This window comes from Protomyctophum parallelum (genome assembly GCF_964188405.1).
Source record: "Protomyctophum parallelum genome assembly, chromosome: 1".
NCBI lineage: Eukaryota > Metazoa > Chordata > Actinopteri > Myctophiformes > Myctophidae > Protomyctophum > Protomyctophum parallelum.
This window is the reverse complement of record NC_139697.1, coordinates 48,641,549-48,654,043: the sequence shown is the minus strand read 5'-3', so window position 1 is coordinate 48,654,043 and position 12,495 is coordinate 48,641,549. Positions and strand designations below refer to the sequence as shown.

The window sequence follows — 12,495 nt, the reverse complement described above, 5'->3', positions numbered from 1 at the left end:
CGTCACATTTGAGGACGAGGTTGTGGGGTTTCTCGTGTTTGGATTGAGAACGGTATGCATGCGCTTCCACTATTGTTGTTTGTGTGTTGACGTCTTTTTTAATATTTATATTGTGTATATAGCCTTCAAAGGCATACTGCAGCCCCTTCTGCCTCGACCTTGATGATATTTTGGAACTGTCATTCCAAAAACCTTCTGAAACAGCGACAGGTAACGTTTTAAAATCCCCCGCCATGCTGGTGAGTCTGTCAGCAAGCATCTCTGCTGTGCTGATCTTGTCGTGGTGGGCGTGGCTGGGGCGGCCGGTGAAAATGTTTGACGATTAAAAACATTACCCACAAAAAAAATATATAGCCTATATATACACACACGACCAATAAAACCATCAAATAATCAATAATCATTTGTTACCAAGTTCCCCTCTTATGAAAGCTCAAAACTCTCTGGAAAGAGACATTAAATATGTAATGTATATTCTTGTCTTTTCTAATACAGCTTCCCCTTGTTACTGGAGTAGCCTACCTACCTTGGTGGACTTCATCAGTGACCCACAAATGTGTACACAGTTCTGAATGAAAACGCCATGCAGATTTACACCATATAATGACACTTTCCTTACAAGATAAGATTCAATAAAACTTTAACACAACACTAGAATCAGAATCATCTTTATTGTCACATCACAGTTTTAACTAGTATACAACAAAACTCAAAATGAACTTGTGGTTTGTTGAAAGGTCTACCCCCACTAACTTTAAGAGAATATATGCTTGCATATCACTACAAAACATTAAACATGTGAATGGTAATGAATATTACCACGACAGACTCCTATAGTAATAAAAGTTATAAAATACAAGGGTGATATAGTAATAACTAATAACGTTGTATAGAAACAAGCAATATGATAGTGTTCAAAGAAACGTGATTGATAGACATTGTCTGAAGCCTCCAGCACTGACCACAACTGGTGGTCAACCAATGCATATACCTGCTGTAGTATTTTGTATGGCTAAACTTTACAGTGACTAACGTTAGGTAGCCTGATGGTAAATAGGATAGGAGCAATGACAACACATTTTAATAGCCTACCGTTTTGTGATCATAACATTAGCAGCTCCCTTTACAGTTATGCCTAGCTTGGAGCAGACGTATGTTTGTTTATTGTGGTGGGGTCTCCCACATTATTTGTTTGATCCACTGCCTGCATTTTTCTGGACAGTACATGTCGAGTTGCAGCCAGGTTCCATCGGCACACAGTGTTGTTGTTGCTGCTGCTGGAGGAGGTGGGGGATGGACATCTGCATGTTCGTCTTCTATCAGAAGAATGTTCTGAAATAATGACAGTCATTTTAGTCTAAATGTACCCACTGCCAAAGCTTGATTATAAATCACATAAAAGTTAACGCGCTGTCTAGAATCTGTCGAGCTTACCATGTTAGGCTTGCTACGGGTTAGCTTAACTATGGTTACATTATATTAACCAGCTAACATCTGCTAGTAAAAACACAACATGACCATCGTAATGTAACATTAGCAAAAGTAATGTCTTTAACAAGTTTTGAGAGCCGGACGGGTGGCGATGCATAGCTCTCCTCCTCCAGGCTATGGAGCAGAGCTACAGGACGAGGTCCGTAACTTTAAAGTTTATTTCTGCTTCAAAAAAGGGATCAATAAACAAAAAAATATATGTAGCCTCTCCCATAACAACTACAGTACCCATACAAAGAACAGTTTCAACGAAAACAATGAAACTGGCTAAAATAACGTAATATAATACCTTGTGTGTCGTAGGTCCTCCATTCACCTCAACGCTGAACTGAGGGGGGAAGTAGAGATTCTGTCGTAGGTCGGGGCGGAGCTGGCGCTTGGGGGGAGGGGCTTGCGATAGGCTAATTGGTGATGACGTTTGTGATGATCGGAGGACATTTTGATTAATTCACTCCAGCTGTCATTCCTGGAGATATTTGACTAAAATACACGAACTTTCACATGGATGTTCAACTAGAGGACAATATCTCACTCCACGTCTTTGGAATTATTGAATGGGTGAGTGCAAACTGAGCATTTATCACATTTATGCTGCCGTTCTGCCGCTACAACCCTCAAGTCAAGGACACTGTGGCTCTGTTATGTTGAATACTGTACCAAATGTATGTAACAACAGATTCCCATTCTAGGGCTAGCAGAATCCTACCTACCCTACTGACTGTCATAACTCTCTCTCTAGTCTCCACCCTCTCCCTCTCTCTCTCCACCCCCCTCTCTCTCTCTCACACACACTCTCCCCCCCCCTCTCTCTCTCACACACACTCTCCCCCCCCTCTCTCACACACACACACACACACACACACACACACACACACACACACACACACACACACACACACACACACACACACACACACACACACACACACACACACACACAATTTACAATTTAGGCATTTAGCAGACGCTCTTAATCCAGAGCGATTTACATTAAGCAAGAACAAAAAGCATAGGAATACATCACATAAAAACATTTATCATGAAACATGCGTAAGCTAAGAAAGTAACAGTGGGATATCTATATTATGAAACTATACATATAAACTATACATATATACTACTATGCTATACATATGTACTATGGCGTGCTATGACTATATACAATGCAATTATAGTGCTGTCTACATAACATGCTATAAGTCTGTATCAAATGCTATCTAAGTCTACAGAAATGCTATCTAAGGGGGTGGGGTAAGTGCTATGGGCCATGATGGAGTCTGAAAAGGTGGGTTTTCAGACTACGGCGGAAGATTGGGAGTGATGCTGCAGGTCTGACTGCAATGGGAAGTGCATTCCACAGTTTTGGAGCCAGAAGGGAGAAGAGTTTGGGACGTGTGGAGCGTCACACACACACACACACACACACACACACACACACACACACACACACACACACACACACACACACACACACACACACACACACACACACACACACACACACACACACACACACACACACACACACACACACACACACACACACACACACACACACACACACACACACACACACACACACACACACACACACACACTATCTCCACCCTCCCCCCACCTCTCTCTCCCCTCCCCCCTCTCTCTCTCACACACGGTATGGTTACAATATTAGTGGCATCAACAAGATGCAATAGCATAAACACTGTATAGGCTATATTAATATTGCTGCTGCTTCTAGACCAGACTATAGACATACTCGTCATGTTCCATGTTAAAAGATTCAAGAGTCAATAATATAAAATATAACTGTAGTAAAAACACAACGTGGTGAATCAGTTCATCTTTTTACCTGTAGCTGTGTTTCTTTCAGTGGTTGAGCTGCTAACAAACACACGTCCTCCTCCTGCTTAACGACCACACTGTTTTCAAACCACACCTTTTAGTTTTCTCTGCATATCAAAGTGTCAACAGTCAGACGCCATGATGTTGTTTTAACAAACTTCTTCTTATTGTTGTTCTGTCTGTGGATTGTAGCAGCAGCTCCCGAAACAATAATGGAGAACACACTGGGTTTTGCACATGCGCAGTAGCGCTGCTGGAGCGTACGCTGTGCAGACTGTGCACTAAATATAAACGGTCACTAGAGGGAGCCATGGTACAGTGTAATACAGTGGGTAGCAGCTATGGAGCATAGCAGTGGGTTCTGGACCCACTGAAAACTCAATTCATTTCACCCTGAATTTTACCAATCAATAATTTAATAAAAATTAAAAAATGCACAGGCTCACCAGCCTAGCTTAGCTGCTGCCACGTGCCTGCTGGCAATATGCACATTTCCAAGCAAGTTGGAGCAAGGACACACTAGGCCTACTAATTGTGGATTATAGTTTTGCTGGTCAATTTGAGACAAAACAATTGAGGAGGAGTCTAAATACTTCCTTAAAGCGCAAATAACATGCATTTTAAAACTGCTTTTAATATTTAATAATCGTATGGTCTATGTCCCTCAAAGGTATTTCTAATGGTTTGAGCCTCAATCACCACTCTGATATAACCAGGCCTTGTCATTTCTTTCTGGACTTTGAAAGCAGTTTTAGCTGCAGTACCACAATGTCCTGAGGTGGTGGGGGTGCTGATATGCAGATTATTTAATATTTGAGTCATTATAATACTGATGCTAGATAAAACCAGGCTTTTTTTCCATTCCATGCCAGCTTGGAAAATCAACAATGGTGGACATTGTAGACAAAGTGGAAATGCAAATTTGGAACTCAAGACTGAAGAAGAGGAGGAATTATACAAAGTAGGGTGACATTAATGACATCACGATGAGGCCAAAATCAGTCGAGCTGTTCCTGAGAGCAATTTCCATTAAAACACCCATATGACATGAAGGCCTGATTGTTCAAAATTGTTTATTTGTGGGGATAGAAAACACATATGGGAGCCCCAAAAACACAAACGAAGTCAACGAAGTCCACACCCACAACACCAGAGGGAGCTCAACAAACCATGTGCAACCCAGATTCGGCACAAATAAGGGAATAAATTAATTTAGCTCCTAGGCCACCAAAATGTGGAACGCCCTACAAACAGTCATTAAGACATGCAAATCCCTGACTCCTTCAACACCGCTCTCAAAGGGCACCTACGGACAGCTGCAATTCGAAACTGCCCCCCATAAACTCTGAATCCCCCCCCCGTTTTACCTCTTTATGATGAATTCCTGTTCTGTTCTTGGCTATATAGAAGTGTATATTTGTACGTCTTGTGAAGTCTCTGTGGTCATCAACAGGCGGGACAAGGTATTGCAGCACTTCAAAACGCTGTTTATTCATTTAAGAGCAGAAAATCATATATATAACAGGCCAACAGGCAGGAGAAACCCCACGTAGGTTTCTCCTAAATTATATTCCAATTCAGTATTATTTCCTTCACGGGCGTCTTCCACGGACTGGAGAGGGATGAGAATAGAATTAGCTTCAATTCAGTTTATACAGTCTCTTATATAGCTCTTCTCCTCCCTGGAGGGCTTTGCTTACTGATAAACGATATACAGTCTCTTCCAGCTCTTCTCCTCCCTGGAGGGCCTTGGTTACTAATAAACGATATACAGTCTCTTACAGCTCACTCCTCACTGGAGGGCCTTGGTTACTAATAACCGATAAGAAGTGACGTCGGTGCCTTGCTTCGTGATGTCATCAGTCTTTATCTTTAACTGTAGCGGGGTTTAGCTCCAAAAGAGCGCAAGCCTTCAAGCCGATCCGGCGTACATAATGAGCGCCTGTTTGCTAGACAGGCCTCAATGCAATGTCTCAGAATTATATAAAGAATTATAAGTTTCTTTCCGACCTTATTATCTGTAGTTTCCTCGTCCTCGTCGCTGTGGCGGGGTAGCCTCCTTCCCGCAGCGCGGTCCGTGGAAACTGGAACTCCTCTTCTGTATGCCAGACAGAACTCAATGTTATAGAAAGAATTGTAGGTTTCTTCCCGACCTCACTATCTGTAGTTCTCACGTCGCCGTCGCTGGCGGGGCTGGCTTCCTCCCGGAGCCCGATACGTGAGAACTCGATCCTCTGTCCTGTATGCCTGACAGAACTCAATGTTAGATAAAGAATTAATAGGTTTCCTTCCGACCTTATTGTCTGTGGTTCTCACGTCGCCGTCGCTGGCGGGGCTGCCTTCCTCCCGCAGCCCGATACGTGAGAACCGGCGTCTGTTCCTATATTTCCTGGATACAGTCCCGTGGATTCTGTCCCTCGGACATAATCCTGGACTGATCCTATATTTCCTTCATCCAGTCCTGTGGATTCTGTCCCTCGGACATAATCCTGGACGGATCCTATAAACCTGTGACGAGAGGAGAGTGACAGTTTAAGACATGCAGAGCCATACACATGAGTGTGTGTTCGGTGGAAGTGTGTGTGCCTTCTTACCCCCCGACGGTGTGAGTGCTTCCGTGAGCGTGTGTGTGAACCAGCCGCTTGTCAGACGCAGACTGATTCTGCCTTTTATGTGACGGGTGTAGCCGCTAGCTGATTTGGGTGCGGTCCGTCAATCAGCTCAATCTGGCGGAGGAGGGCGTTCCTAACGGCCCGAGGCGTCTTCTGTCTGACAGCGTGTCTGGTTGCCCTGGCAACGCACTTACCATCGCGGGGGGTTGCTCACCAGACCCCACAGTCTCTAAATGTTTTGATGAATTAACAAGGTGCAGGTCCACCTTGTTCAATTCATCTCTTGTAAACAAGTGTAATGCTTCACTCACAGTTAACAGTTTTTGTATTAAAATGTATCATGTTTTTAATTTGTTAAAGGTATATTCAGTGATTTCACTTAATTCACTTATTTTTTTGTTTTGTTGTGATAATCCTCCCTACTATAGAGTGTGCTGGCCATATAAGGAGTTCCTCCCTGTCCCCAGTTAACCCCTGGGGGTCAAAAAACCTTAGGTTTCGTTTTTGACTCTCCATCCTGATTGGACGAAAGGCTGGGTCCCACAGCCAAAAACGAAACCTAAGGTTTTTTGAGTGAAATCACTGAATATACCTTTAATAAATACTTCAATCAATCAAGGATCTCTCTCTGTGTAGTGTAGAGAGGCGGGGGGGGGGGGGGGGGGGGGGTTATTTGTGCTACCGACAGAGTGATATACTTCTCCAGCACAGCAGTGCAGAACAGAGAGTGACAGTCTTCAGTGCAGGATAAAGTTGCATCCCGTGAACGCAGTGGTCGATGGTTTAATGAGTCCATAATAGGCCTACTGCGTTTTGGGAAAGCAAAACGCAACGTATTTAAACCTTCAGACAGCTGGATGAAGACAGTGGGAACTCTCTGCTGCTGCTGTCCTCTCTAACCACGGAGTAAGTAGTCCTAGACCAGTGTTGATTTTTACAGCACATTATGAAGTAGTTTTGGTCATAGTCATTTTAATAAAATTCCCCAAGGTCACCCACCTAGGAGACGTGGTCGGGAGTCAGTAGCAGATTTCTTGCCATACTGTATGTTATCTGTAATATGTATTATGTAGGCCAATGGTCTGCCCCAACCTCATGTCATGTGAAATGTTTCCCACCTAATAAAGTTGTTTTTATTTGTTTTCTCATGCCCCGCCATGTAAAGCACATTTGAGTATTCATATACACACTGAAGACACTTTATATAGGCACTTGCTGCACTTGTTTATCTGCTGGGATAAACAAAAGTTATATTGCTTAAAAGGGGAATAACACTCATTTTCAACATTTTTCTATGCAGTTGTCAGTTGTGTGCACTGGAAATAATAAAAAGTCCCCACATTCTGTGTTGCCTAGAACTGGAGGTCTGAAAAAAAGCAGTACATTTTTGTGATGTCACTGAGATGTACTTCATAATGTTACTGATTCTTTTCAGACCTCCAGTTCTAGGCAACACAGACTTTCTTATTATAGCGACACAACAACTCAAAGGTATATTAATGACAGTAAAATGTTGAAAATGAGTGGAATCCCGTAGTCACTATTCACTGGGATACCAAAAACAGGTTTCTCACTGTTCTCGGGTTGAATATTGATATGCGATTAATCGATATTAAATAATTACAAAGCCTCTGATTAATTAGATTTTTTTAATATATATATATATCTCTCGATATATGCCAGTACCGGGGGAATGAGGGGAGCTGGGCAGGCTCACCCATCCAGGGTGGTGGTAATATGCATAAAAATAAACCACAAAACAATAGTAAACTCAAGAGAAAAAGAGCTTTACCACCACCACTGGACGGCTGTCCACTGCTCCAGCGTAGCTGTCCCCGGCACCGGTCCTGCAAGGAGGATAAATACATATACTGTATATGAGCACTTCACAGTGGAAGGTACAGGATTATACAATGACAGTATTCTCTCCAGCCTATTGTTGGCCTAGGGCCCAGTCGTATCCAAATTACTATGCTAGAGAATACAAATATATTATGTATATTATATATAATGCAGCACTAAATATATATATTTACCTATATCTACACAAGCCAAGATAATGAGGAATACGAGGAGGAATAGAAAGAATTAAGCCGTGAGGACCACTCGTGGCCGTGGGATTGAGCCCTCTCAAATGCTGCTGTGTGTAGAATGCTTAATTTCTGCAAAGCAGCAGGTGTAGTGCTGGACTAGCCGCAATTTGCAACTCTAGATTTTTTATAATGGGATGAATCTAGAGTTGCAATACCCTCCATTGTTTGGAGTTTGGAAGCACTCGTAGAATTTGTTAGAACTCGTTAGAATTTGCACATAATGCAGGAGGCACCAGCACGACCCGTTAACAAAAACGAGTGCTTCCAAACTGCAACACTGCAAAAATAATCACCTGCAGAGGATGTCTTGACAGATATGTAGTAGCTCTTAACATGTTTACGGTGGATTTTTATGAAAAACAAGCTTGGCAGATTGAAAGACGATAATTCAAGCTTGGACTATAGCTGCAATGTTTGTGAGTTTAACGTCGTTTAAAACAAGCAGATTGCAAACCAAAATGGATGAGTGGGGAGTCAATGAAGGGTATTGCAACTCTAGATTCATCCCATTATAAAAACATCTAGCGTTGCAAATTGCGGCTAGTGCTGGACCTGAAAGCACAACGGCCGTATTAAAATACTACTCTTATACTATTATTCACTGAGGCAGGAACAGCGAGACACACAATTAACTCACCCGCTTTAATGAGGCCAACGTGCACAGTCGCTGTAGCCTACCCAAAAGACTACAAAAGAGCAGGAGAATGGAGGCCTCTATTGACAGGATTGATTGATTGAATAGTTTATTTAGACATAAATGTAAAAACAACAACAGAGTAGTCAAACACTTATTCCAGAAGGGATAGTACAAAAAGAAAGAAAGAAAAAAGTCCTTGCGGTCTCGTTCATGAATAACAAATCACACTTGTGTGAAGAGAGGGGCACTCTTATCATACATCAAATTCTGTGCTCAGCCAATCAAATCATCACAAATGCCCTTACGTTCTAATCCTCAATATGTATATAAGCCAATCAAACCATCGCGATGGGGTGATCAGCCAATTAAATCATTGTTTGTGTTCACACAAACAGCCAAAGCTGGGCATAGGAGAGGATAGCTTTGCCCCTCAACAAAAAAAGATCCAACATCAATATCAACAACATCATTACAGGAAAATCAAACACAGTATGTACAGAGTGGGGGGAAAGGAAGGGGTGATCATTTCCTCTCCCTTGGACCTGGGGGAGGGGCCTGCTGAGAGGTGGATGTAAGGCCTGTGTTAAAAGATGTAAGTGATATGCATTTTTTTAGGGAAGGGGTGAGGCCATTCCACGCCTGGGTGGCCGTGCTGTACAGGGAGAATTTACCCACATTTGTTTTGAAATATAGGAGCAGTATAATTAATAATCCATAATATTGTCCTTGTCTATCGACCTCCCTATGAACATACAGCTGTTTAATTTGATCCTCCCAATGAGCTCATTTATAGTGGAAACTTTCTTTTTTACTGTGAATCCTGAGTTATTTAAACATTTGTCACACCGTTTACCGAGGACGTAATTTATTTATTTTTAATGTTGTTTTTTTTGTCCTGGGAGAACTGTGGATAAGCTGGTGTGTTTTCAGTGACCAGCACTTTTTGATACTTGTGTTACAATGTTTACAGTGGAAAGGGTTTTCCAGTGTGGACACTCTGGTGCCTCTTCAGGTTACCTGACTCCCTGAAACTCTTGTTACAATGTTTACATTGGAAAGGTTTTTCTCCAGTGTGGACACTCTGGTGCCTCTTCAGGTGACCTGACTCCTTGAAACTCTTGTTACAATGTTTACATTAGAAAGGTTTTTCTCCAGTGTGGACACGCTGGTGTGTCTTCAGGTTACCTGACTGTCTGAAACTCTTGTTACAATGTTTACATTGGAAAGGTTTTTCTCCAGTGTGGACATACTGGTGTGTCTTCAGGGAACCTGAGTAACTGAAACTCTTGTTACAATGTTTACATTGGAAAGGTTTTTCTCGAGTGTGGACATACTGGTGCTTCTTCAGGTAACCTGAGTCACTGAAACTCTTGTTACAATGTTTACATTGGAAAGGTTTTTCTCCAGTGTGGACACGCTGGTGCCTCTTCTGATCACTTGAGCTTGTGAAACTCTTGATACAATGTTTACATTGGAAAGGTTTTTCTCCATTGTGGACACGAAGGTGTGTCTTCAGAGAACCTAACCTACTGAAACTCTTGTTACAATGTTTACATTGGAAAGGTTTTTCTCCAGTGTGGACACGCTGGTGTGTCTTCAGGTTACCTGACAGACTGAAACTCTTGTTACAATGTTTACACTGGAAAGGTTTTGCTCCAGTGTGGACACGCTGGTGTGTCTTCAGGTGATGTGACCTACTGAAACTCTTGTTACAATGTTTACATTGGAAAGGTTTTTCTCCAGTGTGGACACGAAGGTGTGTCTTCAGATCACCTGACTGAGTGAAACTATTGTTACAATGTTTACATTGGAAAGGTTTTTCTCCAGTGTGGAAACGCTGGTGCTTCCTAAGGTTACTTGAAACACTGAAACTCTTGTTACAATGTTTACATTGTAAAGGTTTTTCTCCAGTGTGGACACTCTGGTGTGTCTTCAGATCACCCGACTGCCTGAAACTCTTGTTACAATGTTTACATTGGAAAGGTTTTTCTCCAGTGTGGACACGAAGGTGTGTCTTCAGGTTAACTGAATAACTGAAACTCTTGTTACAATGTTTACATTGGAACCTTTCTCCAGTGTGGACATTCTGGTGTCTCTTCAGGGCACAAGAAAGACTGAAACTCTTGTTACAATGTTTACATTTGAAAGGTTTTTCTCCAGTGTGGACACGCTGGTGTGTCTTCAGGGAACCTGACTCTCTGAAACTCTTGTTACAATGTTTACATTGGAAAGGTTTTTCTCCAGTGTGGACACTTTGGTGTGTTTTCAGGTTAGATGATGATGTAAAACTCTTGTCACAATGCATACACTGGAAAGGTTTTTCTCCAGTGTGGACACGCTGGCGTGTCTTCAAGGGAGCCGACGCACTGAAACTCTTGTCACGCCGTTCGTCATCATCGACTTCACTCGTCTCCTCCCAATCATCACTGTCTTCAGTGACTTCAGTGTCAGATTCAAGTTCAACTTCAACTTCAGAGCAGTGGGAAGAAGATTCAAGTTCAACTTCAACTTCAGAGCAGTGGGAAGAGATGTCTTCTTCATCATCATCATCAATATCATCATCATTTTCTTCTTCACCTTTCACTGCTAGTAATGTCAACACTGACCCAACAGGTTCCTCTGGTCTTTGAAGTAGTTCTTGTTCTTCGTTAATGTGTGGAGGCTCTGGTTCCTCCTGTAGCAGACTGGGGCTCCTCTCCTGTTTAGGGGAAACCTCCTCTTTACACAAAACCATGTGCAGGATGTCTAGGAGCAGAAACATAACATGATGGTCAACACTGGATTCCGAAAATGTAAATCCATTTTTCTTGCATGTTTCATGTACAACAGAATTAACTGTTAAGTACCAAGAGTCAAGACAAGATTGACTAAACCGTTTAGCAAGATTTTAGCAAAATACGAAACAAATAATAATAATTTGAAGTAATATATTTAGTTACTTTAGCCCCAAATGAATAATGATGTTACAGCATTTTGTTTTTAAATTGATTCATGACATTTAACAAATTAAAAACATGATATTTCACACCTGAGCTCAGATTTGCTAGTAAATTAGTCATGCCACTCAGTGCATGACGTTATGAAACAGAAGAACTTCTGACAATGAAAGCTTGAAATGTGGACCGATGGTAGCTTAACAATCTATGTAAAACATTTCCATAGCGTAGCTCTGTACGTCTGTAAATGGGTCTGAGAGTCTGTGAATCTGTCTGCCTGTGTCTGGAGAAAATCTCACAAACTACTGTAGTGATCAAATCTCACAAACTACTGTAGTGATCAAATCTCACAAACTAGTGATCAGCGCCAGATGTCTTGTTCACTCTGCCAGTCGGCCAAGAAAGTATTTTTCACACCTGCTAGAAATTGTGTCGCACATAATGGTAATGTTTCAGTTTAGTAAAGAGTAAGAAAGTGCAGACGCTAAGCTTTCAAATACTTGTTTGAAAGTTAAACACTCTATACTTAGTGAACTAACCCTCTGTGCTTCATGAACTAAAACTATAAGATTCTGTGAGCTTGTAGATTTGCTATTTCAGGCAACTGTTCTCCCCACAATATAGGGATGCTGGGGTTCAAATGGTTAAACCTCAAATGAAGAAGCTGAGAAAAAGATATTCAAAGATCTGTGTTATCTCACACAGTTCAGACTAGCGGTGGGTTCAATTAATCCATGTGGCAATAATCCTATCGTATTCCTTGCCGATAATCGTACCATATCGATACGTCAGGAAATGCTGTGTGACTCAGCTTTAAAACAAACAAACATCACAATCAGTTTCTGTCTGCCAGTTAAAATATATATGATTACATCTTTAGCATT

The 12,495-nt window shown here is 41.8% G+C and overlaps 1 pseudogene across 1 annotated transcript in view; it reads left to right on the top strand.

Moving 5' to 3' along the window:
* The window catches only part of LOC310873343, a 456,333-nt pseudogene that overhangs the window by 245,657 nt on the left and 198,181 nt on the right, over window positions 1-12,495 (top strand). Inside the window, exon 8 of the transcript in view lies at window positions 2,892-3,090. The product of the transcript in view is annotated as an uncharacterized misc_RNA (transcript). The remainder of the gene's footprint in view (window positions 1-2,891; window positions 3,091-12,495) is intronic.